This window comes from Eubalaena glacialis, chromosome 19 (genome assembly GCF_028564815.1).
Source record: "Eubalaena glacialis isolate mEubGla1 chromosome 19, mEubGla1.1.hap2.+ XY, whole genome shotgun sequence".
Classification (NCBI taxonomy): domain Eukaryota; kingdom Metazoa; phylum Chordata; class Mammalia; order Artiodactyla; family Balaenidae; genus Eubalaena; species Eubalaena glacialis.
The window spans coordinates 22,675,415-22,701,494 of record NC_083734.1 but is presented as its reverse complement, the minus strand read 5'-3'; the positions used below and the strand labels follow the sequence as shown (position 1 = coordinate 22,701,494).

Here is a 26,080-nt window from a genome sequence, read left to right as displayed (position 1 = left end):
AACCTTTCACGAATCCATGCGTTCAGCCTGGGCTCCGGAGACCCTACAGTTCTGCCTTGGAGGCACGGGCTGTGGACCTGGTGTTTTGAAACTCAGGTGGCACCTGTGGTTTATGATGGTGGGTTGGCGGTCTCGGGGCAGGCAGAAGATGGCCATATCTATAGCTACTTCTGAGTCGCAGACAACACAGCTTCCCACAGTCGTTAGAAACCGCCCATACCTGCCCAAGCAAAATTCATCCAACAGTTGCCATGAGATTTATTTCCCCTTCACTCTTTGGTCCCAGCTCCTGGGCTCTCCCTTGCAGGACCGAAGGTGGTGGTGGGGGGAGAGGCGGAGATTAGTCACTAATTGCAGTCTTCACATCTTTTACATTTGTATTGTTTTCTTGCCTTTAATCCTCTCACATCCAGAAAGTACCCTAGTTCACCATCCCTGCACCCACGCCCAAACCCAGTTTGTAGGTAGACGCTGAAGTGGGGAAGGAGCGGAGGCGTATGTTGAGACACAGATGAGGACACAACAAGTGCCCCCTGAGCAGAGGTCTGCCGCGGCAGCTGCGGGGGTGCGACCCCGGGGCACGCCCCGGATGCCCCGCTCGGCGGCGGAGGGCACAGTGCGCACGCGCGCCGCCCGCAGCTCCGCGCTTCCCCCCCCACGGCTTGCCCCGCTACGCGCGGCACGCCTCTAGCGCCGAGGCCCCGCCCCCGCCCCCGCCCCGAGCGCCCGCCCCGCCTGGGGAGAGGGCGGTGGGGCGTAGGGAGCGTGCGCGCGGCCCGCTCCGGGCGCGGGCGGAGGGGAGAAGGAGGGGCGCGCGCGCGGCGGCCAGCCCGCAGAAGCTGGGAGCAGCGCAGGAGGGAAGAGCGTCAGCCGCGAGCCCGGGCGAGCCGGTATGGGGCCCGCGGGCTCGGGCGTGGGGCAGCGGGAGGGCGGGACTTGGCACTGACCGGGCCCCGGGGCCCTGGCCGGACCGGTTGGCCGAGGGCCTGCGCGAACGTGGTCTCTGGAAACTTTGTGCCGGCGTCCCCCATCTGCTCCCGGGCGGTTCTCGCATCCTCTGGGCGGCGGGGAGAGGAGAGGCCCGGCGCCCAACGCAGCGCCCCCTCCTCACCGCCCGACCCCGCCTCGCGGGCTCTCGGCGCGCATTCCCCCCCGCCACCCCGGCTGCTCCCCCACTGCGGCGACGCCTGGGCCGGGGTCCCAGCCCTCTGGTTCCTTCGCGAGCATCCTTTCTGTTCCCCTCCCCCTCCCTGACCCCTCTGCTCTGCGGTGCAGCCATGGCCTCTCTGCCTTCTCACCCCGTCGCCACCATTCGCCCGCTCCGAGCCACGGTAGCGTCGGCGGCTTTTTGCATCTTCCAAAGGTTTCTGGTGCGTTGGTAGAAGCAACTTGACTTTCAGCAATGCCAAGTATTCAACTTGAGTGTTTCTCTGCGGTGGTGGATTGGTGAGCACAGCGCTAACATGTCTTTTTGTTTCTCCTAAGTACCCTTGCTCCAAAGCGAAGTTGAGTAGTTGTCTGTGTGCGAGAGGAGTTGCATGCTGTATGTAGCTGCCTTAAGTGGATTGTATAACTATATTTTATTTAGGTGGATGTTTCCAATGGTGCCAGCCAGTGTTATGGTAACTGGGCATCCCAGAGGCAAGGGAAGGAGGAGTGACTTAAAAATGCAGTTCTACTGTGTAGGGATTTTTTTTTTTTTTTAAAGTGCCTTGTGCTTTTCATCCAGCAAGACCTCAGGGCGTTTAGCACATGTTAACTAGCTGTTCAATGTAGTTTTATGAGAGCGGTAAGTAGAAAGCATTACGTCCCATTTTACGGATTTGAAAACGGAAGTAAAACGCCAAGTCCTGATTGTTTACTCACCTGAAAGGAATATGGACCAGAGTTCCTGGAATTCCTAGTCCATGAGGCCACTCAGAAAAGTCATGGAATGTTGAAATATACTCCCTGAGATTGTACAGGTCAGTTAAAAGTCACAGGGTGGGGCTGCCAGCAGCTCCACGCTTGGGACTCAGCTCTGTCACAAAGTTAAGTGATACTGGACAAGTCACAGCTGCTCTCTGCGTGTTTCCTAGTCTTTAAAATGAGGGGAACAAAGGTGCTGTATTCTTTGCAAAGTTGTGTGAGTGTGTCTGGAAGCTCCACTTCCTTGAGCTGCATTTGGTGACTGTTAACTTGTTGTGGACTCTTAAAGGCCCCCATTCTCAGGTTCTCTTTAGAAATGCAGGGAAGGAGGAGCCCCCAGAATGAATAATCGCCTCGTCTTCACCATAGGCACCTGAGAATTCACATCAGGGACAGGCTGAGGCAGGGACCCCGACGTGGGTGGGAGCAGAGGGTTGCCTGGTGGAGGAAGGAAGGAGCCCTGCACAGGCGGCTTGACACATGGGCCCTACTCCTGCCTCCAGCTCTGACTCATCTTCTGACGCTTGGGGGAGGAGAGGTAGATGCTTGATATTTTTGGCTTTCCCCCATAAAATGGGAGACAGTTTACTTCATTCGAAGGCTTTTTAACGTTAGTGTCCAACGTGTCTATGCTGAGTTCTTAGCTGAAATCTCTCACATTGGTTGAATGCAGGTATGATTTGTGTAATATTCTTTAATACAATGGTATAAATGTATATTCTTACCATAAAAAAATTGGCCAGGTGGGTGAGTACAGGAAATCCTTTAAAACTTTAGCATTTTAAAATGTTGCTCCTTAGGGAAGGAACTGTGTTTGGTAGATTCTTTAGCAATTGGGATTTTATTTTAAGGCGAGGTGGATTACAAATACTTTTTCCGAATACCAAGAATTAATCGTTCTCTGTTTGGAAAAAAATTAAAACTTTACGGATAAGATTAAAGCCTTCTTTTGAGCATCTGTCCCAAAAGTAACTGCTGCGTATATCTTTATTGGTCTATGTGTATTCTTTTAGACTTTTCTAAGCATTTTCATAAATGTCTGTTTGCACAAAGTGATTTTTTTTTCTGGTTTGCATAGTCTGAAAACCTCTAGCTTTTTTCTTTTTTCCTGAGTGACTTTTTTAATTGAAATAAATTATTATAAAATTAACCAATCCTGTTTATAGAGACTGGGTTTCTGTCTAGAACAGGTAGCATGTGTTTTAAGTACAGCTGGTCGTAAAGTTTTATTAACCCTGATAGCATGGTAGTATTTCTCCAGACAATGGAGAAATGACCCCTTCTTAACTTCAAAACAGTTAAATCATTAAGATCCTTGGTGTTACTCTTGGTTGCAAATGAAAACTTCCCCATTAAAAAAAAAAATCTACTGTGTTCGTCTTTTCTTTGCTTGTGAGGAGGCATAAAAGGGAGTGGAAAGCAGGGAGAGTTGCTAAAGCAACAGCACCTAAGTATAAACTTACAGAGCGAATATTTAAGATGGTAGCTTTAGTTATTTATGAAAGCCTGACTGGGGTGAAGACAGAGAAAGGGAAATGTTAATGTGGGCACAGTTCAAATCAGTAATTTCAGAAGATAGGTGAGTTAAAACAAAATTCGCATCAAGAGTGTATGGGTTTCTGGTGGTCCAGTGGTTAGAACTCTGCGCTGCCGAGGGCTGGGGTTCGATCCCTGGTTGGGAAACTAAGATCCCACAAGCCGCGCAGCCCGGCCAAAAAAAAAAAAGTGTTTATAGGTTTATAGTTTAGACATTTATTGAGACTTTTGCCACGAGAAAGGTTCAATGCTGACTATTGGGGTAGAAGGCAAATAAGGTCCCTGCCTCATGAAGCTGACAGGCCAGTAATGATATTCAGAGAGGAAGTGTTCTTCCCCCAGATAGGCCAGAATTGTAAGGGTTCTGAATTACTGGAAACCAACATTGTATTTATTTAACTGTTTTTTATTGTGAATTATAACACACAGAAAAGGGTATAAAACATAAATGGATAACTTAATTATTTTAAAGAAAACAGCTGTAACCATCTTACAGGTCAAGAAGTACCCTCTTCCCACTCTTTCCCAATGACCACCTCTCTCCTTACCCCAGAGGTAACCCAGCCAGTAACTAGCTTCATTTTTGTGAAAGTCATTTCCTTTCTTTTCTACAGGTTTTATCACCTAAATACTAACCCTAAACAATATAGTTTCATTTTGCCTGTTTTTCACTTTTATGCAAATGGAATTAATATAGGTATTCATGTAAATCCATTTTTTGGGCGGGGGGTCAACATCATATATATGTATATGTATGTAAGTGTGTGTATATATATATATACGTATATACACACATATATAATTTTTTGGTTCAAATTCTTGCAGCATTATAGTTTTTAAGATCCATGTTGTTACCTGTAACTGTAATTAGTTCATATTTTTATGAATATACCACAGGTTATCTATTTGTCTTCCACTGTTGATGGACATCTGGGTTGTTTCTGGCCCAGGGCAGTTATGAATACTGCTGGTCATAGATGTGCATATCCTCAGCTTTACTAGCTGATGCCTGTTTTCCAAAGTGGTTGTACCAATTCCTCCAGTGGTGTCAGCCTTGAACTTATAATCCACTGTACTTGCTGTTTAACCACAACATGTCTGGTTATTTCTTGAATGAATGAATAAGTTTCACCTAGGTGCCTTGATCCCTGGCCCTTCATGTGCCACTGTATTTTTATACACTTAAGTTTGTATGGTTTGGACTACATACCATCCAAAGCCAGAGATGGTTTTCCACTCTATGTGGCTGACAGGTACCCAATAGAATCCTTCCATTGATTTTATTTTTTTAAACAGATGTGTAGTTATAGGGAAATTTAAATATGCAAAATGAAGTATTAAAAATTAAAATGTCTAGTACCTAGAAGTTTTAAAGGTTTTGGAAGAATTTTACCTCTTGGGCCACCAGATGCCTTGATGTGGTGATTTGCATTGTGCTGGAGAATACTTGCCTTGCTCCCAGCTCTGAATGTGCAGGCCAGCAGTGCTGGCTTTAGTGTGTGATGTGTGCAGGAACCCAGGCCAGTACTTGTGAAAATACCCTCTTAAGGACCAGTACTCACATGCTTGTGTACACGTGCAGATCCCCTAGAGGCACCAGCACAGGAATTCCTTGGCAATTCCAAAGGAACCACAGCTTCTTTGCTACAGGAATAAATGCTTCTTTTACAGTCTTTGAAGTGTCCTTTTCTCCAAGTCTTCCTTTATACTCGACAGTAGAAGTAGTACCGGGTTTGATAGAGAGTTCCTGCTTTCTGAGTAGACAGTTGCCAGGTTAACTTTAATTGCCTGTGTTTGGTGTTGCTAGCTGGATTTAAAGCTGGGGTGTGTGTGAGAGAGAGAGAGAGGGAGGGAGGGAAAGAGAGGGAAAGAGAAAGAGGAAGGGAGAGAGGATAGGGAGGGATGGGAAGGTCACGTCAGGACAGTTATTAAATTATTAAGTTCAGGTGTTTGTTGAGCATCTACTGTGCCTGGTGTTATCTGCTAACAGTCTCTTTCTATCCTAAGGGCAGAAATACAATTCTGTACGTTTAGAAAACACCTTTCAACTGTCATCATGAAATTATCTCTGAATAATAAGATAAACTAGCATCTGAAAAAAAAAAATCACCCCTAAGTAGATCTTTTTCTTAGTTGGAGGGTTGGTAGAAGAACAGTAGTCCAAAGAATGTGAGATTTGTAATTCCTTTAAATTTCTTCTGTAAGACATCTTGGAAAATGGCTAAATTGCTCTATTTTCAGTCTTTACAAATCATGAATACTTTTTTACTCATATACTAAAGGTTTTTTTTTCAGATTCTCTAAAATAACCATAATTTAAAAAACTACATATGTATAAATTAGAAGTTTTTAAGAAAAGATACCCATAGTGGGAGGATGAAAAGTAGTGTCAGAACCTCTTAATCTGAGTGATGGGGGGAGAAATTTTGTGTTTCGTGATATCCTTTTCCAAAGGCTGTAATTTACGGAGGAGCTTTGTTTTCCATCTGTTGCAGGGAAGAGCGGGGAGCCCTGGTGCCAAGGGTACGGCCGTGTCGTGTTACGTGCAGCCCATGGCCCTCCCCGCTCACCTCAGCACTTCCCATTCTTGCTTTTACCCTGACAGAGAGTAACCTCCTATCCAGTTTGGTCAGCTTTCCCCTGCCATCTGGAGGTCTCAGTGGACAAAAAGGCCCTTCTGAAATTTATATGCAACTGCTGGGCTTACTGGTGCCTTGTCCCAGAACAGTTTCAGCATCAGTGGAGCACGGCAGGCCTTTGTGACGCCTTAGGTCTTTGAGTTTGCAGAGCCACAGGAGAAAACTCTTGAACAAGAGGGTGTTGCTTCTGTTAACTAGTAAACACTGATGTGGCAGATAGAGCACCACCAGAGCCTTCTGACCAGCAGCCCAGTGATTCTCATGCAGGATTCTCATGCAGGGTCCTTAGAACCACTTGGAAAAATATTCCTTTGCCATATACTATGATGGCTTTATAACATAATTTCAACTAGGGGTTGGCAAATGTTTTTCTTTGAAGGGTCAGGTAGTAAATATTTTAGGCTTGTGGGCCATACAGTTTTTTTTTCTTTTTTTTTTAACTTATTTTATTTTTGGCTGCATTGGGTCTTCATTGCTGCACACGGGCTTTTCTCTGGTTGCGGTGAGCAGGGGCTACTCTTCGTTGTGGTGCATGGACTTCTCATTGTGGTGGCTTCTTGTTGGGAGCACAGGCTCTAGGCGCGCAGGCTTCAGTAGTTGTGGCACGTGGGCTCAGTAGTTGTGGCTCACGGGCTCTAGAGCACAGGCTCAGTAGCTGTGGCGCACGGGCTTAGTTGCTCCACGGCAGGTGGGATCTTCCCGGACCAGGGCTCGAACCCTTGTCTCCTGCATCGGCAGGCGGATTCTTAACCACTGTGCCACCAGGGAAGTCCATAGTTTCTGTTGCAGCTATTTAACTTGCCTTTTTAAGCTTGCCTTTGTAGCGTGAAAATGCCACAGTTAATATGTAACAAATGAGCATGGCTGTGCTCCAGTAAAACTTCATTTATGAACACTGAAATTTTAATCTCATACAATTTTTATGTGCCATGAGATAGTGTTCTTCTTTTGAATTCTCTTTTAACCATTTAAAAATGTATAAACCATTCTTATCTCTTGGGCTGTACAGAAACAGGTGGCCGAGCAGACATGGCCCGCCTGCCATAGTTTGTCGGCCCCTGATTTGAACAAGAGTAGAATGAGGTTCAGAGACCACTGCATTCTCGTTTAGTGTAAGACTAGTTATTAGTAGTATAATCTACAAAGAACTATGTATATTATCTTTTTGTATAAGACTATTTCTTTAGGAGACAATTAAAGCCAAGGGAATAACTTCAGGATCCTATGTTCTTTAACTCCTATTTAGCTAAAAACTTGATTCCTTCCTTTGCTCCAGGGAGGCTCAAATACACCCAGTTGCCCTCAAAATTCGGGAGGCCTGCTGTCCCTCAGCAAGGATAAGGGTATGGAGCATCCAGCTAATGCAAGAGACTTACCTGGTTATCTTATTCTGCTCAGACACTCTCATAGATAATTACAGATGCCTTTGGTTTATAAAGAAAAATGGGAAGTTAATTCATCAGCAGTTTACAAATGAAGTTAATTAGGTATAAAAGCACCAAAAATGTGGAAGCGGGCCAGAGGTATGATATAGAAGTCCCTGCAGGGAGAAAGTTGAGGCTCACTGCTTGACTTTTAAAAATGTTGATATATCTAGTGAGACATCAAATGGTTAGATGATCAAAGAGTGCTCAACTGTTCACCATTGAGCTCTTAGTCCTGTGAACTTTATTCTAATTTATAAATTCGTTTTTGTCTCCCTTAAAGTAATAGTGAACTTCTAAGGACTGAGATCTTATTTATGAAAGGACCTGAGATTTCATGATTCTGCTTTTCAGAGGGCAGTAGTGACTTTCGCAATTTTGAGGCAAACTTATACGTGCCTTGGGTTTAATTGCTGACGTGATTTTTTTAAGTACTCTGGGTCTAGATGTTCTGACTTATACAAATCAAAGTTCACCACCTAACCAGGAGTCTATGATTCATGTTTAATTTTTACCACTTATTCTTTGAAGATTTAAAAGTATTATTTGTATAGGCTGTGGCACAAATTGGTTTCCACTTATCACCAAACAAGCTTAAATGTGATTGTGGAATTTTGCAAGCATTTTCTGGGTTCAGGATGATCAGATTTTTCACACCCAAAAACCATCTCATACGGCTTAGCAGTTTAGGATTTTTTAGATGAATATCCAGATTATAGATAAAGTACAGTCAGACTAAATTTATGTTCCTTAATTTCTTTCTCTTCAGTTTTTATTTTCTTCCCCAGTGAAGTGTACATTTTGGTAGTCTTTAGATCAGTTGATCTGTTGTGGTCAGACTGTATGACTAATTAACAAATGGACAACTCATGGAGAAGGGGTTCTGGTCCCAGTGGGGTTACTCATTTTCTGTGTAGAGTCTGGAAAAACCTCTTAACCTCCATTTACCTCTGATTCCTCATCTGGAAACCATGACAGCAGAATGATGCTAATCTGTGAGAGGCTGAACATGCTCGTGTGGCTTAAACAAAACAGGCGCTCGAGTTTGCTTCAGCAAGTCCAGTGGGACAGACCGAGGCGGATTAATGTGAGCTGTGCTTCTCACCCTTTAATGTGTATACAGATCACCTGGGATCTTGTTAAGCTGTGGTGTCTGATTCTGTAGGTCTGGGATGGGGCCTGAGATTCTGCATTTCATTCAAGCTCCAGGTTGATGCTGCTGGGCCTTGGACCACACTTTGAGTAGTGAGGGGCTATAGAAAAGGGCTAGTGTTCTTCATTTGGAATCTCAAAAATAAGGAGGCTCTTGCAAGGCAAGAATGGCAGCATGTTTTAAATGGATTGCAGAAAAAGCATGATAGTGTAATCTATGAGACACTTCCCCAAGAAACAAACAACTCAGGTTTTCAGCACCACTGACTGTTTTTTTTTGTTTTTTTAACATCTTTATTGGAGTATAATTGCTTTACAATGGTGTGTTAGTTTCTGCTTTATGACACAGTGAATCAGTTATACATATGTTCCCACATCTCTTCCCTCTTGCGTCTCCCTCCCTCCCACCCTCCCTATCCCACCCCTCTAGGTGGTCACAAAGCACCGAGCTGATCTCCCTGTGCTATGCGGCTGCTTCCCACTAGCTATTTTACATTTGGTAGTGTATATATGTCCATGCCACTCTCTCACCCTGTCACATCTTACCCTTCCCCCTCCCCATATTCTCAAGTCCATTCTCTAGTAGGTCTGTGTCTTTATTCCCGTCTTGCCATTAGGTTCTTCATGACCTTTTTTTTTTTTTCCTTAGATTCCATATGTATGTGTTAGCATACTGTATTTGTTTTTCTCTTTCTGACTTACTTCACTCTGTATGACAGACTCTAACTCCATCCACCTCACTACAAATACCTCCATTTCGTTTCTTTTTATGGCTGAGTAATATTCCATTGTATATATGTGCCACATCTTTTTTATCCATTCATCCGATGATGGACACTTAGGTTGCTTCCATGCCACTGACTGTTTTACTTTGTCTTGACCCTGTGCCTTCTCTGTATTACTGCAGCACCTGCTGTTTGCACCACTCATTTGATTCGCTTATTGTTAGTCTATCTCTAATTGTTATTCATCTGTTTTATTCATTTTTAAAAATATTTATTTATTTTTGGCTGCGTTGGGTCTTTGTTGCTGTGCACGGGCTTTCTCTAGTTGCGGTGAGCGGGGGCTACTCTGTTGTAGTGCACGGGCTTCTCATTGCGGTGGCTTCTCTTTGTTGAAGAGCACAGGCTCTAGGCGTGCAGGCTTCAGTAGTTGTGGCACGCGGGCTCAGTAGTTGTGGCTTGTGTGCTCTAGAGCACAGGCTCAGCAGTTGTGACGCATGGGCTTAGTTGCTCCACGGCATGTGGGATCTTCCCAGACCAGGGCTTGAACCCGTGTCTCCTGCATTGGCAGGCACATTCTTAACCACTGCGCCACCAGGGAAGTCCTCATCTGTTTTATATGTGTATCATGTGTCGTTTCTTGAAGATGATAAAATCCTAGCACAGGGTGATGTCTTCTGTTACTTTATATCCCTGTTCTAGTGACTATTGCTGCATAGCACACCATTCCAAAACTCAGTGGTATAAAAATCATTTTTATTCTTGACCTACAGGAATCTGTGTGTTTGCTCAGATTCCTGTAGGTCAAGAATTTGGACCTCATGTAGTGGGGACAACTTGTCTTTGCTCCACAGTGTCTGGGGGTGACTTAATGGCTGGGAGCTAGAAACACTGAAGTGTCTTGACTCACATATTTAGTAGTTGATCCTGGCTATCAGCTGGGATCTCCGGTGGGCTGCTGGCTGTAACACCCACATATGACCTCTTCACATGGTGACTCTGCCTGGCTTCTTTGGGCTGCCTCACAGCATGGCAGCTGGGTTCCAAGAGCAAGTCTCAAGAGACTAGGGAGAGGTGTTTGACATGTTTATGATCTAGCCTCTGAAGCGTCATTTCTACTGTTCTCTTTTGGTTGAGTTGGTCACGTTGTAAGAAGGTCATGGGGGATGCAGGGTATGGTTATGGCCATTTTTTGCCAGTACATTCTGTCACAGTCCCCAACAGCACTTAGAATAGTGTTGAACACGTGGCATGAACTCAGTAAATGCTGTTGTGTGAATGAGTGACAAGTAACTTAAACACCAAGATGGATGAGAACCAGATTAAAAATCTCAGTTCCAAATGTAAACAGATTGCCCCCTGATACCCAAATAAATACATACGTTCACCTTTTATTTATTTATTTATTTATTTTTTTCTTTCTTTCTTTCTTTCTTTATGGCTGTGTTGGGTCTTCGTTTCTGTGCGAGGGCCTTCTCTAGCTGTGGCAAGCGGGGGCCACCCTTCATCGCGGTGCGCGGGCCTCTCACCATCGCGACCTCTCCTGTTGCGGAGCACAGGCTCCAGACGCGCAGGCCCAGCAATTGTGGCTCACGGGCCCAGCCGCTCCGCGGCACGCGGGATCCTCCCAGACCAGGGCCCGAACCCGTGTCCCCTGCATTGGCAGGCAGACTCTCAACCACTGCGCCACCAGGGAAGCCCCACGTTCACCTTTTATAGATAGTTATTTATAGTCTCTTCTTTCTACTTATTCTGTTTCCAACATGAGAATCTATGAATTTATCGTATGGAACTAAACTTCTAAAGAATGTGCATCTCTGTCACTATTAGCATGCTTTTTTTCCTTGCTCTCATCAAGTGGACTGCCTGTGTCCTCCTTTGGACTGTGGTATATTCTCCATCCAGCAGCTGGCTAGTGTCTTAAAATGATCAGCCTTTGTTAGGCTCAGTTCATGGGCTGGTGGTCCACATGAGGATATTGAGATGTCAGCCAGGTCACGACTACACAGGCAGTTGCTCTACAGCTACACACTGGGGGAATATCTGTGGCCAAACTAAAATGGTGATTCTCAGATTCTTTAGTTCCATGTGTATTATGTGTATTTATCCTCTTTCCAGCCATCTTATCAGTGAAATTATATGGTGGGAAAAGCAAAACAATCCCTCCTCCAAATGTAAGATGTTGAGGTGTTTCAGCAAATTACTAAAGCTTTTCAGATAACTGAGAACAATTTGTGAATATCTTTTATTTCATTTTATTTTAACATGAATATAACTCAATATTTGAATTTTATTCTTAATTTTTTAAAAAATAAATTTATTTTATTTTACTTATTTTTGGCTGCATTGGGTCTTCGTTGCTGCGTGCAGGCTTTCTCTAGTTGCAGGGAGGGGGGCTCCTCTTCGTTGTGGTGCGCGGGCTTCTCATTGCGGTGGCTTCTCTTGTGGAGCATGGGCTCTAGGCACGCGGGCTTCAGTAGTTGTGGCACATGGGCTCAGTAGTTGTGGCTCGCGGGCTCTAGGGTGCAGGCTCAGTAATTGTGGCGCATGGGCTTAGTTGCTCCGCGGTATGTGGGATCTTCTTGGACCAGGGCTCGAACCCGTGTCCCCTGCATTGGCAGGCAGATTCTTAACCACTGCACCACCAGGGACGTCCCTGTTCTTAATGTTTTATCAGAAAGTTTTTTCCCTTGAATTTTGCCACACTGATTTTTATTTGTAAGAGTATTTTAACTTCTTTCCCCATTGGAACACATTTCTGATTTAATAACGAAACGTAATGAGAAAAGTAGTATTTATTTACAACAATGTAGGCTAAAATGCCTCTATTTTATTTTTATTTTTTAATTATTTTTTTAATGAATTTATTTTGTTTATTTATTTTTGGCTGCGTTGGGTCTTTGTTGCTGCGTGTGGGCTTTCTCTAGTTGCAGCGAGCGGGGGCTACGCTTCATTGTGGTGCGTGGGCTTCTCATTGCGGTGTCTTCTCTTGTTGTGGAGCATGGGCTCTAGGCTTGCGAGCTTCAGTAGTTGTGGCATGCGGGCTCAGTAGTTGTGGCTCGCAGGCTTCAGAGAGTAGTCTCAATAGTTGTGGACCAGGGCCGAACCCGTGTCCCCTGCACTGGCAGGCAGATTCTTAACCACTGCACCACCAGGGAAGCCCACCTCTCTCTCTCTTTTTTTTTTTTTTTTAAAGGGAACGCACATATTTATTTATTTATTTATTTATGGCTGTGTTGGGTCTTCGTTTCTGTGCGAGGGCTCTCTCCAGTTGTGGCAAGTGGGGGCCACTCTTCATCGCGGTGCGCGGGCCTCTCACTATCGCGGCCTCTCCCGTTGCGGAGCACAGGCTCCAGACGCGCAGGCTCAGTAGTTGTGGCTCACGGGCCCAGCCGCTCCGCGGCACGTGGGATCTTCCCAGACCAGGGCTTGAACCCGTGTCCCCTGCATTGGCAGGCAGATTCTCAGCCACTGCGCCACCAGGGAAGCCCCCACCTCTCTTTTAAAAAGGGTGACTTTAAGAGTTTTTTTTTTTGAAAGAACTAGATAAACATTTACTTCAATGGAAGAAGAAAATGTGATTACGTAGGCTTTTCATGTATTAAAAAATAAAAACAACGTAGGCCTCCAGTATATACTGCGAACCTCTGAAATCCCTAAAGCTAAAAATATCTTAGATCATTTTACATGGTCATCTGTAGCACCACTGTGGCCATTTTTCTGCTTATTCAACATGAGGAGAAAAAGCGGTAGATAGAATTTCAGTTCTTTAACTCCTGATTCTAGTGATTTTTGTTATTAAAAAAAAAAAAAAAAGTAGCGTCTGTGGCAGTGGGACGGATGCTCTGAATAGACTGTGACTCCAGGTAGCAATTCTGCATCTGCTGCCGGTATAGACGCAGGTGCCACATTCCAGGAGCTCTCCAGTGCAGGGAGCAGGCAGTTGTTAATAGCTTATGCATTATTGAGATTACAGGCCCACTGGGTAGACACTAATTCTACATTTTATTTAGCACTTAGCACTTTGATGTTCGTTATTCAAAGAGACCAGCATCATCCCTGACATTTCTTATAACTTGTTAAAAAAAACCCAAAACACAAAAAACACCTCTCTGGGGTTGGTTTAGGACACCTCCTCTTTTTTGTCTTTCACCTCACACCACCCCCATTCCCCTGGCCAGGAAAGCATTTTTCCCTCCAAGAAGTAAATGCAGCTGCCAGAGCAACTTGGGAGGGCTGAGTTGAACACCATGGACAGCGACATGAACATTCCTTGGTGTTCTCTCTGGTCATCCTTGTCCCAGAGACCAGTGTGCCGCAGTGGGAGTGGTGCTGTCACTCGGAGGGCATCTTGCAATCATTGATCCCTCAAACATGGTCAGTCTTTTTTTTTTTTTTTTAAATAAATAAATAAATTTATTTATTTTTGGCTGCATTGGGTCTTCGTTGCTGTGCGTGGGCTTTCTCTAGTTGCGGCGAGCGGGGGCTACTCTTCGTTGCGGTGTGCGGGCTTCTCATTGTCGTGGCTTCTCTTGTTGTGGAGCACGGGCTCTAGTCGCGCAGGCTTCAGTAGTTGTGGCACGTGGGCTCAGTAGTTGTGGCTTGCGGGCTCTAGAGCTCAGGCTCAGTAGTTATGGCCCACAGGCTTAGTTGTTCCGCGGCATGTGGGATCTTCCCGGGCCAGGGCTCAAACCTGTGTTCCTTGTGTTGGCAGGCAGATTCTTAACCACTGCACCACCAAGGAAGCCCATGGTCAGTCTTTTACTCTCCTAATAGATATCCTTCTCTGTTTTCCTGTACACATTCACTAAGTTGATTTTGACACACCTGTGATGTAATATGCATGTTTTCTTTTATTCATTATGATCAGAATCTGCTAATCTTAGAAATGAAGCAAACTAGGGCTTCTTGTTGTGCCTACTCTGGGACTGCTCCTTGCTGAGGTCCCTCTGCTATCAGGAGAGCGTTCTGGGTCCTGAAAGGTGTACCTGTTTGTGGCAGTATTTCCCTCTTCTGGGCAATAGGAGAAACCGGAGCAGCCCATTTGGGGTCAGTCTTCTCTGTGTGTAGCATTTGAACATGTCCTGCTTAGGCAGATCTAAGGCCCCTCATGCACTGAAGGTGCTGGTGGTGTGGGCATCCTGTAGGGCAGGTAGTGAGGCTGCAGCCACCCCCGCACAGGCACAGAGAAGCGCTGTGTGGGCTTGAGCAAGGGATCCAGACACCTTGGATCTTTTCTTGGCCCTGTGACTTGTCTCCTCCAAGTTGAAATCATCTCACCCTTTCTGAACCTTGTATTTTTCGATCTGTAAAAGGGGTCGGGAGTGTTGGTCAGAGAAGCATCTGTATATCTGTGCCCTCTTGAGTGCTCTCTGGCAGAAGTTGTTTTTCTAAACCTTGGACTCAGCTTTGGCATTTTAAGCAGGTTTTTGGCACGAGACTGACTAGCAGCAGCAGGGAGGGAGCATCATGTCTGTCTCACTTGGATTCTGCCCTGAGGACTCACAATCTGCGTTCTTTTCCCTGCAGCACCAAGTACCCTATCACTGCCTGACGAATGGGAGTTAACTGAGTAAGCTAGGCTTTCAGCCCACCCATCACTTACCCATGGCCCTTGATGAAGACCTTTCTGCTGAAAAGGCCAGTGAGCCTGGGACACAGGCCTCAGGAGGGCAAGTGGCTTTCCCAAAAGGATAATTATTTGGGAGACCACAAGACTGAGTCCCTCTTAATTAGACAGTAACTAGATAACCTGGTTGGAAATTTGATTAGCATCTTCCACATTGAGGGTGGAGTTATCACCAGCAGTTCAAAAGCCTAACTTTGTGTGTTTATTACCACGGTGACTTTGCTTTTTAAACTATTAGGATTCTGCCAGGGAAAGACTTGAAAGTGGCATGAGACTGTGCTGTGCTGCAGGACAGGCTGTTCTTTTTTTAATTAATTAATTAATGGCTGTGTTGGGTCTTCGTTTCTGTGCGAGGGCTTTCTCTAGTTGCGGCAAGTGGGGGCCACTCTTCATCGCGGTGCGCGGGCCTCTCACTATCGCGGCCTCTCTTGTTGCGGAGCACAGGCTCCAGACGCGCAGGCTCAGTAGTTGTGGCTCATGGGCCTAGTTGCTCCACGGCATGTGGGATCTTCCTAGACCAGGGCTCGAACCCGTGTCCCCTGCTTTGGCAGGCAGATTCTCAACCACTGCGCCACCAGGGAAGCCCCAGGCTGTTCTTATAAAGTTCTGCCCGTTTCCATGCATATCTGACCCTCACATCCGCACACATTTCCTTATGCGACTACTTCCTTGTTCGTCTTCATGATGCAATTTCACCTATATGCGTCTGTGTACCTCTGTATCATTGGTCAGCAGATGTGGTCCCCAAACGAGGGGTGGTAAGCTTGGGCGAGGCAGCTCCCTTCAGGCACGGGCGGTTTCTGGGGAGAGACTTGTGATTCGTCGGCACCTGCATTCTGAGTGCCTCAGTCTTGAAGGGGAATCTGGGTGGCACACCACAGCATCCACCTCTGCAGCGGTTCTCAAAGTGTGTCCTCTGACCAGCAGCATCAGCATCACCTGGGAAATAAGTGCCAGCTCTAGAGCCCCTCTCCAGAACTACTAAATCAGAAACTCTGGGGGCGGGGCTTAGCAATCTGTGTTTTAACAAGCCCTCCAGGTGATTCTGATGCATGCCAAGTGTGAGAACCACTGCAGTATAAAGCTGGAATTATTTTAATTTTTTAAATTGAGGTATAATTGATATAGAACATTGTGTCAGTTTCAGGTGTACAACATGATTTGATATTTGTGTATATTGCAAAATGATCACCATGGTAAGTCTAGTTAACATCTGTTACCATACATAGTTAACAAAATTTTTTTTCCCTGTGATGAGAACTTTTAAGATTAAGTTGCTCTCTTAGCAACTTTCAAATATGCAGTACAGTATTAACTATAGTCACCATGCTGTACATCACATTCTCATGACTTATAACTGGAAGTTTGTATCTTTTAACCTCCTTCACCCATTTAGCCCCCACCTCTGACAGCCAACAATCTGTTCTCTGTATCTATGAGCTTTTTTTTTTTTTTAAGATTCCATGTATAACTGATGCTATACAGTATTTGTCTTTCTCTGACTTACTTTACTTAGCATAATGCCCTCAAGATCTATCTGTGTTGTTGTAAATGGCAAGATTTCCTTCTTTTTTATGGCTGATTAATATTCCATGGTGTGTATATATATATATATATACCACATTTTCTTTACCCGTTCATCCATCCATGGACACTTAGGTTGTTTCCATGTCTTGGCAGTGAACATGGGGGTGCATATGTCTTCCTGAGTTAGTGTTTTCATTTTTGTTGGATAAATACCCAGAAATGGAATTGCTAGATCATATGGTAATTCTATTTTTAACTTCTCAAGGACTCTCCATACTGTTTTCTGTAGTGGCTGCACCAATTTACATTCCCATAAACAGTGCACAAGGGTTCCTTTTTCTCCACATCCTTGCTAACACTTGTTATTTCTTGTCTTTTCGATAATAGCCATTATAACAGGTGTGAAGTGATATCTCATTGTGGTTTTGATTTGCATTTCCCTGATGATTAGTGATGTTGAATACCTTTTCATGTACCTGTTGACCATCTGTATTTCTTCTTTGGGAAAATGTCTATTCAGATCCTCTGCCCATTTTTAAATCAGATTGTTTGGGGGTTTTTTTTGCTATTGAATTATACACACTGTTTATGTATTTTGGATATTAACCCCTATTGTTCATATCATTTGCAAATATTTTCTCCCATTCCATAGGTTGTCTTTTCATTTGTTTAGTTTCCTAAACAAAAGCAAAAGCTTTTTAGTTTGATTTAGTCCTACTTTTTTATTTTTGCTTTTGTTGCCGAATCCAAAAAATCATCACCAAGACCAGTGTCAAGGAGCTTATCACCTCCTATGTTTTTTATGGAGTGTTTTTTTTTTTTCTTTCTTTCTTTCTTTTTGGCTGTGTTGGGTCTTTGTTTCTGTACGAGGGCTTTCTCTAGTTGCGGCAAGCGGGGGCCACTCTTCATCGCGGTGCGTGGGCCTCTCAGTATCGCGGCCTCTCTTGTTGCGGAGCACAGGCTCCAGACGCGCAGGCTCAGTAGTTGTGGCTCACGGGCCTAGTTGCTCCGCGACATGTGGGATCTTCCCAGACCAGGGCTCGAACCCGTGTCCCCTGCATTGGCAGGCAGATTCTCAACCACTGCACCACCAGGGAAGCCCCAATCACCTCCTATGTTTTATTCTAGGAGTTTTATGGTTTCAGGTCTTAACATTCAACTCTTTAATACACTTTGAGTTATTTTTTTTTGTATGGTATAAGATAGTGGTCCAGTTTCATTCTTTTGTGGTGTTCAGTTTTCCCAACACCATTTATTGAAGAAGCTGTCCTTTCCCCATTGTATATTCTTGGTTCCTTTGTTGTAAATTAATTGACCATATACACATGGGTTTATTTCTGGGTTCTATTCCGTTTCATTGATCTATGTGTCTTTTTTATGCTGATGCCATACTGTTTTGTTTACTATAGCTTTGTAATATAGTTTGAAATCAGGGCATGTGATGCCTCCCAGCTTTGTTCTTTTTTCTCAAGATTGCTTTGGCTATTCAGGGACTTTTTGTTTCCATACAAATTTTATGATTGTTTATTTCTGTGAAAATGCCATTTGATAGGCATTTGATAATTTTGATAGAAAGTTGATAGGGATTGCACAGAATCTGTAGATTGCTTTGGGTAGTATGGACATTGTAACAATATTAATCTAGTTCATGAGCACCAAATATATCTTTCTATTTATTTGTGCGTTCTTCAGTTTCTTTTATAAATGTCTTACAGTTTTCAGTATACAGGTCTTTCACTTCCTTGGTCAAATTTATTCCTTAAATATTTTATTTTTCCTGATGCAGTTTTAAATGGAATTGTTTTCTTAATTTCTCTTTCTGATAGTTCACTATTAGTCTATAGAAATGCAACAGATTTCTGTATACTGATTTTGTATACTACTTTACTGAATTCATTGATTAGTTCTAACTCTTTCTGTGTGTGTCCAGTCTTTAGAATTTTCTATATATAATATGTTATCTGCAAATAGTGACAGTTTTACTTCTTCCTTTCTGATCTGAATGCTTTTTATTTCTTTTTCTTGCCTAATTGTTCTGGCTAGGACTTCTAATACCATGTTGAATAAAAGTGGCAGGAATGGGCATCCCAGTCTCTTTCCTGATTTTAGAGGAAAAGCTTTCAGCTTTTCATCACTGAGTATGATGTTAGCTGTGGACGTGTCATATATGGCCTTTATTATGTTGAGGTATGTTATCTCTATACCTGCTTTGTTAAGAGTTTTTATCATAAATGGATGTTGCATTTTGTCAGATGCTTTTTCTGTACTTATTGAGATGATCATGTGATTTTTATCTTTTTCTTAATGTGGTGTATCACATTGATTGATTTGCAGATGTTGTACCATCCTTGCATCCATGGGATAAATTCCACCAGATCATGGTGTATGATCCTTTTAGTATATTGTTGAATTTAGTTTGCTGCTATTTTGTTGAGGATTTTTCCATTACGTTTATCAGAGATATTGGCCTGTAATTTTTTTTTTCTTGTGGTGCCCTTGTCTGGTTTTGGTAGTAATGTAACGCTGGCCTTGTAGGATGAGTTTGGAAGTGTTTGCTCCTCTTCTGTGTTTTGGAAGAGTTTGAGGATTGGTATGTATTCTTTTTCTTTTTTAAAAAAAATTATTTGGCTGTGCTGGGTCTTAGTTGCAGCACATGGGATCATCGTTGTGCAGGCTCTTAGTCGCGGTATACAGGATCTAGTTCTCTGACCAGGGATCGAACCCAGGCCCCCTGCCTTGGGAGCACAGAGTCTTAACCACTGGACCACCAGGGAAGTCCCTAGTATGCATTCTTTAAATGTCTGGTTGAATTCACCAGAAAAGCTGACTGTGTCCTGTACTTTTGTTTGTTGAGGGGTTGTTGATTATGGATTCAATCTTCTTCCTAGTTATTGGTCTGTTCACATTTTCTTTTTCTTCATGATTCAGCCTTGGTGTATAATTGTTAATAGTAGTCTCTTATGATCTTTTGTATTTCTGTGGTATCAGTTGTAAAATTTCTTCCTTCACTTCTGATTTTGAGTCCTCTTGTCTTTTTTTTTTTTTGTGAGTCTAGCTAAAGGTTTGCCAATTTTATCTTTTCAAGGAGTTTCTCTTAGTTTCATTCATCTTTTCTACAGTGTTGTCTTTTTAGTTTGTTTATTTTCATTCTGATCTTTGTTACTTCCTTCCTTTTATTGACTTGGGTTTTCGTTCGTTCTTTTTCTAGTTCCTTGAAGTGTAAAGTTACGTTCTTTTTTTAAAAAAATAATTATTTATTTTTGGCTGTGTTGGGTCTTCATTGCTGTGTGTGGGCTTTCTCTAGTTGCGGTGAGCAGGGGCTACTCTTCGTTGTGATGTGTGGGCTTCTCATTGTGGTGGCTTCTCATTGCAGAGCACGGGCTCTAGGTGCGCGGGCTTCAGTAGTTGTGGAGTGTGGGCTCAGTAGTTGTGGCTCGAGGGCTCTAGAGCGCAGGCTCAGTAGTTGTGGCGCACGGGCTTAGCTGCTCCGCGGCATGTGGGATCTTCTCGGACCAGGGATCGAACCCGTATCCCCTGCATTGGCAGGCAGATTCTTAACCACTGTGCTACCAGGGAAGTCCCTAAAGTTAGGTTCATTATTTGAGATCTTCCTTGTTTCTTGATGTGTAGGCATTTATCATTATGAACTTCCCTCTTAGAAGTGCTTTTTCTGTATCCCATAAGTTTTGGTATGCTGTATTTCCAATTTCATTTGTCTCAGGTATTTTTTTGATTTCTCTTTTGATTCCTTTTCTGACCCATTGGTTGTTCAGTAACATGTTGTTTAATCTCCACTTATTTGTGAATTTTCCAGTTTTCTTCTTGTAATGATTTCTAGCTTCAGACCGTTGTGGTTCAAAAAGATGCTTGATGTGATTTCAATCTTAAGTTTATTAAGGCTTGTTTTGTGGCCTATTATATGTCCTAGAGATTGTTCCATGTGCACTTGAGAAGAATGTGTATTCTCTTGCTTTTGGATGAAGTGTTCTGTATATATGTGTTAAGTCTACCCAGTCTAATGTGTAGTTTAAAGCTGATGTGTCCTTACTGATATTCTGTCTGGATGGTCTATGCATTGATGAAAATGGGGTATTAAAGTCCCATATTATTGTATTGTTGTCTGTTTCTCCCTTGAGGTCTGTTAATATTGCTTTAATTAATTTACTTTTTTAAAATTTTGGCTGTGTGGTGCAGCATGCAGGATCTTAGCATGTGGGAACCTAGTTCCCTGACCAGGGATCAAACCCATGCCCCCTGCACTGGGAGCACAGAGTCTTAACCACTGGACCACCAGGAAAGTTCCAATATTGCTTTATATATTTAGATGCTCCTATGTTGGGTGCATAAATATTTACAACTATTATATCCTCTTGTTGGATTGACCCCATTTATCATTATGTAATGCCCTTCTTTGTCTCTATTTTAAAGTCTATTTTGTCTAAGTATAGCTACCCCAGCTTTCTTTTGGCTTCCATTTGCATGGAATATCTTTTTCCATCCTTTCATTTTCAGTCTGTGTGTGTCCTTACATCTGAAGTGAGTGTGTGTATCCTTACATCTGAGGTAGGCAGCATGTCTTTTTTTTTTTAATCCATTCAGCCCCTTTCTGTCTTCTGATTGCAGAATTTAGTCCATTTACATTTAAAGTAATTATTGATAAGTATGTACTTACTGCCATTTGGTTAATTGTTTTCTGGCTGTTTTGTAATTCCTCTGTCCCTTTCTTCTCTTGCTCTGCTATTTTGTGGTTTGATGGTTTTCTTTGTGGTATGCTTAGATTCTTTTCTTCTTAGATCTTTTGTGAATCTGCTATAGGTTTTTGCTTTGTGATTACCATGAGGCTTACACATAACAACTTATAACAGTCTAGGTTTAAACTCATTCTAAAGCACATTTTTACTCCTCCATCCCCATTTTTGTTTTTTATGTCACATTTTACACTATTTTATCTTGTATATCCCTTAATTACGCCATTTTATCTTGTATATCCCTTATTATATTTTTACTACTATATCTTTTAATCTCCATACTAGTTGTATGAGTGATTAATCCATACCACCTTTACATTATATTTTTCTAAAGTGTACTATAGTTATCTCTACCAGTGAGATTTATACTTCCATATGTTTTCCTGTTACTAATTAGTGGCCTTTATTTTCAGCTTTAAAAAGTTGCGTTCATTCTTGTAAGGCCAGTTTAACTTTTGCTTGTCTGGAAAACTCTTTAAATTCTGAATGACAGCTTTGCTGGTATTCTTGTCTGGAAGTTTTTTCTTTCAACACCTTGAATATATCATGCCACTCCCTTCTGACCTGGAAAGTTTCTGCTGAAAAACTTGCTGATAGTCTTATGGGGGGTTCCCTTGTACATAACTAGTTGTATTCTTCTGGCTTTTAAAATTCTCTTGTGTTTTTACTTTTAACAATTTAATTATAATGTGTCTTGGTGTGGGTATCTTTGGGGTTTGGTTTATTTGGAACTCTCTGGATCTGGATGTCTGTTTCCTTCCTTAGGTCAGGGATGTTTTTATCCCTTTTCTCTCTCTCTCTCTTTCTTCTCTTTCGAACCCCTATAATGTAAATGTTGGTCTGCTTGATGTTATCCCACCCTTAAGCAATCTTCACTTTTTTTCATTCTTTTTTCTTTTTACTGCTCCAGTGGTTTGAGTTTTACGGCTCTGTGTTCAAGTTCACTGATCCTTTTTATGCTGTCATCTGGTCTGCTGTTGAATCCCTCTAGTGTATTTTTGAGTTAAGTTATTGTATTTTTCAGCTGTGACTTCTTTTTCATACTTCCTTATAGTTTCTCTCTCTTTGTTGAAGTTCTGTGTTCATTCTTTTCTCAAGTGAGCATCTTTATGATCATGATTCTGAACTCTTTTTAAGAGGTAAATCACTTATCTCCATTTCATTAATGACTTTTTCTGAGGTTTTATCTTGTTCTTTCATTTGGAGCATATTCTTCTACTTTATCATCTTTTTTTAAAAAATTTTATTTATTATTTATTTTTGGCTGTGTTGGGTCCTCGTTTCTGTGCGAGGGCTTTCTCTAGTTGTGGCAAGCGGGGGCCACTCTTCATCGCGATGCGCGGGCCTCTCACCATCGCGGCCTCTCTTGTTGCGGAGCACAGGCTCCAGACACGCAGGCTCAGTAGTTGTGGCTCACGGGCCTAGTTGCTCCGTGGCATGTGGTATCTTCCCAGACCAGGGCTCAAACCCGTGTCCCCTGCATTGGCAGGCAGATTCTCAACCACTGCGCCACCAGGGAAGCCCTACTTTTTCATCTTAATTTTAGACTCTCCCTGTTGGTTTCTGTGCATTAGATAAAAGAGCCACCTCTTCCAGTCTTGGAGGAGTGACCTTGTGTAGGAGATGAATCTTACCATTCAACCCTGCCTTAATCTTGGTTGTCTCTCAAACCTTTGTGATTGTCCAAACAGACTATTTTATTTTTAGTGGCTTCCAGTAGTTGCAGGTGGGCCCAGACCTGTCAGTATTCGATAGGGAAGGGTCTCAGTCACCAGCTTTTAAAGTATGTAAATATACAGTCTTGTGGGATGACTAGCAGTAAGTCCCACTGTCTAACAGAGCCAGGTGATCTAGAGGTGTCCCTTGGGCAGCAGTGACAAAAATCAGGATACCAGATGAGTATACAAGTTCCTTTCTGGAAGATACCAGAGACTTGGAGTGAGGCAAAGGGTGAACACACAGATGGCGTCCACTGGCCTCTGTCCCCAGAGTGTGCCAAAGCAGAAGCTGGCCCCTTAGGCTGAAGCTCCAGGAAAAGCAAATAGGCCTCTTTCACAGAAAGACTGAGGGTGTGTTTCAGTTGGCTGTCTGTGTTGTGCCCCAGGGTTGGTAGCCAGCCAAGAACTGTGTTTGTCCCCAGAGCTAGGTGATCAAAAGGTGTCCCCTGGGTGGCAGCCACAAAAGCCAAGGTGCCAGACACACATAGAAGCTACTCTCCGAGAAACACTGGTGCTCTGGAACACAGCAGAGGGACAGCGCAAAGACAGTGCCTGCCCTGTGAGGTCTTTGGAGAGGCTTACAGTAGACCCTTATATGTGTGTTTAATTAGAAGCCTGCCTCTTAGGCTGCAAGCTATAACTATTTTTAAAAAACTATTTAAAAAATGTTAAATATGCACATGTCATAGGGCTCAGCCCTTTCACTCCTAGGTATTTAACCAAGAGAAAGGAAGGCATATATCCACACATTTACACATGAGTGTTTACATCAACTTTACTTGTACTAATCTAAAACTAGAAACAACCCATTTCCATCAGTAAGTGAAGAGATAAACCATGTTGTATCTGCACAATGGAATACTAGTCAGCAATAAAAAGGAATGACCTGTTGATAGACACAACTTCACGGATGAATGTGAAAATAATTATGCTGAGTGAAAAGCCAGACCAAACAAAAACCCTACATTGTATGATTCCATTTTATAAAAGTCTAGAAAATGTAAACTGTAGTGACAGAAAGCAGATCAGTGGTTGCTTGGGAATGGGGCTAGAGGGTGAGGGAGGGATGAATTATAAAGGAGCATGAGGAAATTCTGGGGGTGACGGATATGTTTATCATTTTGAGGTCATGATGTCTTGAGTGTACACATGTGTCAAACCTCATCAAGTTGTACATCAAATTGTATATCAGCTATGTCTCAACAGAGCTGTAAAAAAATGAAAATTTAAGTGCAGTGGTTATGTGGGAAAGTCCGAGGGACATACGGGGGAGGAACACTTTTTTTTCCAGTTATTTATATTCTTTTCCATTATGGTTTATCACAGGATATTGAATATAGTTCCCTGTGCTATACAGTAGGACCTCATTGTTTATCCATCCTGTATATAATACTTTTCATCTGCTAATCCCCAACTCCCAATCCTTCCCCTCCACCCACCTTTGGCAACCACAAGTCTGTTCTCTAGGTCTGTAAGTCTGTTTCGTAGATATGCTCATTTGTGTCGTATTTTAGATTCCACATATAAGTGATATCATATGGTATTTGTCTTTCTCTTTCTGACTTCGCTTAGAATGAGAATCTCTAGGTCCAGCCATGTTGCTGCAAATAGCATTATTTCATTCTTTTTTTATGGCTGAGTAGTATTCCACTGTATATATGTACCACATCTTTATGCATTCATCTGTCGATAGACATTTAGATTGTTTCCATGTCTTGGCTATTGTAAATAGTGCTGCTATGAACATAAGGGTGTGTGTATCTTTTCAAATTATAGTTTTGTCTGGATATATGCCCAGGAGTGGGATTGCTGGATCATATGGCAACTCTATTTCCAGTTTTTTGAGGAACCTCCACACTGTTCTCCATAGTGGCTGCACCAGTTTACATTCCCACCAACAGTGTAGGAGGGTTCCCTTTTCCCTACACCCTCTCCAGCATTTGTTATTTGTAGACTTTTTGATGATGGCCATTCTGACTGATGTGAGGTGGTACCTTGTAGTTTTGATTTGCATTTCTCTAATAATTAGCAGTGATGAGCATCTTTTCATGTGCTTATGGGCCATCTCTATTTCTTTGGAGCAGTCTGTTTAGGTCTTCTGCCCATTTTTCAGTTGTGTTGTTTTTTTGTTGTTGAGTTGTATAAGCCGTTTGTATATACTGGAAATTAAGCCCTTGTCAGTGGCATCATTGGCAAATATTTTCTCCCAGTCTGTAGGTTGTCGTTTTGTTTATGGTTTTGTTTGATTTCTGTTGCCTTGGGAGACTGACCTAAGAGAACAGTGGTACAATTTATGTCAGAGAATGTTTTTGTCTGTGTTCTCTTCTAGGAGTTTTATGGTGTCGTGTCTTTTTTTTTTTTTTTTAATTTATTAATTAATTTATTTTTATTTTTGGCTGTGTTCGGTCTTTGTTTCTGTGTGAGGGCTTTCTCTAGTTGCGGCAAGCGGGGGCCACTCTTCATCGCGGTGCGCGGGCCTCTCACTATCGCGGCCTCTCTTGTTGTGGAGCACAGGCTCCAGAAGCGCAGGCTCAGTAGTTGTGGCTCACGGGCCCAGTTGCTCCGCGGCATGTGGGATCTTCCCAGACCAGGGCTCGAACCCGTGTCCCCTGCATTAGCAGGCAGATTCTCAACCACTGCACCACCAGGGAAGCCCTGGTGTCATGTCTTATATTTAAGTCTTTAAGCCATTTTGAGTTATATTTTGTGAGGGTGTGTTCTGACTTCATTGATTTGCATGCCACTGGGGAAGGAACACATTTTTTTTTTTTAATTTATTTATTCATTTATTCAATTTTTGGCTGCATTGGGTCTTTGCTGCTGCACGCGGGCCCTCTCCAGTTGCAGCGAGCGGGGGCCACTCTTTGTTGCGGGGTGCAGGCTTCTCACTGTGGTGGCCTCCCCCGCTGCAGAGCACAGGCTCTAGGCGCGCGGGCTTCAGTAGTTGTGGCACACAGGCTTCAGTAGTTGTGGCTCGCGGATTCTAGAGCGCAGGCTCAGTAGTTGCGGCACACGGGCCCAGTCGCTCCGCGGCACGTGGGATCCTCCCGGACCAGGGCTCGAACCCATGTCCCCCG

At 43.2% G+C, this 26,080-nt stretch overlaps 1 protein-coding gene across 3 annotated transcripts in view; it reads left to right on the top strand.

Moving 5' to 3' along the window:
- The first annotated feature begins 759 nt into the window (after positions 1–759).
- The window catches only part of DUSP14 (dual specificity phosphatase 14), a 28,453-nt gene continuing 3,132 nt past the window's right edge, over positions 760–26,080 (top strand). For 2 of the 3 annotated variants that reach the window (XM_061175446.1, XM_061175444.1), the window contains exon 1: positions 760–890. The gene's annotated coding sequence lies outside the window, so the exon portion shown is untranslated. Of the gene's footprint in view, positions 891–960; positions 1,447–26,080 lie in introns of those variants that run through there. The other variant, XM_061175445.1, reaches the window with a different exon arrangement.